This window comes from Spinacia oleracea, chromosome 1 (assembly GCF_020520425.1).
Source record: "Spinacia oleracea cultivar Varoflay chromosome 1, BTI_SOV_V1, whole genome shotgun sequence".
Taxonomy (NCBI): domain Eukaryota; kingdom Viridiplantae; phylum Streptophyta; class Magnoliopsida; order Caryophyllales; family Amaranthaceae; genus Spinacia; species Spinacia oleracea.
In genome coordinates this window covers 46,842,901-46,844,779 of record NC_079487.1, presented here as the reverse complement: position 1 = coordinate 46,844,779, position 1,879 = coordinate 46,842,901, and positions in this window count along the sequence as shown.

Sequence of the window (1,879 nt, the reverse complement as noted above, 5' to 3'; positions counted from 1 at the left end):
ACAAGGATGGGAAACTTGAAGTTTTCAAAGCTTAAATTCTCGATTCCGGAATTCATTTTCGATACGAACAATATTTAATATTTCCGATTCCGGAATTAATTTCCGTTTCGAACAAATATTTAATATTTCCGTTTCCGGAATTATTTTCCGATTCCGATAATATTTCCGATTCTGACAATATTTCCGTTTCCGGCAATATTTTCGATTCCGGTAATATTTCCATTTCCGATAATATTTTCCGATACGTACCATGTTTCCGTTTCCGGCAACATCTACGACTTGGATAATATTTATATTTCCGATACGATCCATATTTCCGTTTCCGGCAATATCATCGTTTCCGGAGTATTCTTTTCTTGCCTGTGACGATCTCAGCTCCCACTGAAACCAAGATCCGTCGATTCCGAATATCCATAGATGGAGTATTTAATGCCATTAAATACTTGATCCGTTTACGTACTATTTGTGTGACCCTACGGGTTCAGTCAAGAGTAAGCTGTGGATTAATATCATTAATTCCACTTGAACTGAAGCGGCCTCTAGCTAGGCATTCAGCTCACTTGATCTCACTGAATTATTAACTTGTTAATTAATACTGAACCGCATTTATTAGACTTAACATTGAATGCATACTTGGACCAAGGGCATTATTTCCTTCAGTCTCCCACTTGTCCTTAGGGACAAGTGTGCATTTCCTAATTCCTTTGTCGCTCGATGCTTGCTCTTGAACATAAGGTAAGAGTTGTCATCCTTATTATGTCCAGAGGTGTTCCTCAGTTTCAGAGTTCAACTGATCAAATAAACAGATAATCATAGCCTATGATTCATCCGAGCACGGCCATGCATTTCACAGTTTCTAGCTCTCCGATTGGCCTTGTACAACTTTTAAGCATCTCATCCCGATTTATGGGAGGACAATCCCAATCTTGCGATCTTGAGATTAGACTTCGTTTGATAGGTGATTACCTGAGCGTTGCCTTTATAGCCTCCTTTTACGGTGCGACGGTTGGTCAACGTCAAAGCAACCAGTTCTCAAACAAGTAATCTCAAATCACTCAGGTATTGAGGATTTAGTGGCTAATAATTTTAATGAAATTTACTTATGACAGATTTTCATCTCTTACAGTAAAGTTTCATAGGTCTTGTCCGATACTAGTCTTCCCAAAGTAAGTATCTATGCAAATGATTATGACATTACCATGTCCACATAGTTCAAGAAACAGAACTACTAGTCATCTTGCATTCTAGTCGTCTAACGTTTTCTATGCGTCCAATGTTATAGAAAACTCCGAATAGGGACCATTTTCAACCTTTGACATTCAAGTTCACTTGATAGACATTTCTTAGTCACAGGACTGGTCCTGACAGTCTATCTTGAATATATCGTCAAATTGAAGGGACTCATCATTTAATAAACCACAAATTAAATGGAAAAATGAATTCTTTTCATTTATTGTGAATGATTAACCAATAATGTTTTACAAAGATTTAAACTCTAAAACTTTAAAACATTAAACAGGGTCATCAAAGCCATTCTCCAATATGCTTGATTCCCATAGCTGCAGTGTGCGAGTTGTGCTTCGCCTGCGGCAGAGGTTTAGTCAATGGATATGATATGTTGTCATCAGTTCCAATTTTTGCTTATCTCGACTTCTTTTCTTTCAACGAACTCTCGTAGAAGGTGAAATCTACGAAGTACATGCTTGACTCTCTGGTGGTGTCTAGGCTCCTTTGCCTGTGCAATAGCTCCGTTATTATCACAATACAGGGCTATTGGTCCTTTAATGGAGGGGACTACACCAAGTTCACCTATGAACTTCCTTAGCCATATAGCTTCCTTTGCTGCTTCATGTGCAGCAATGTACTCCGCTTCAGTTGT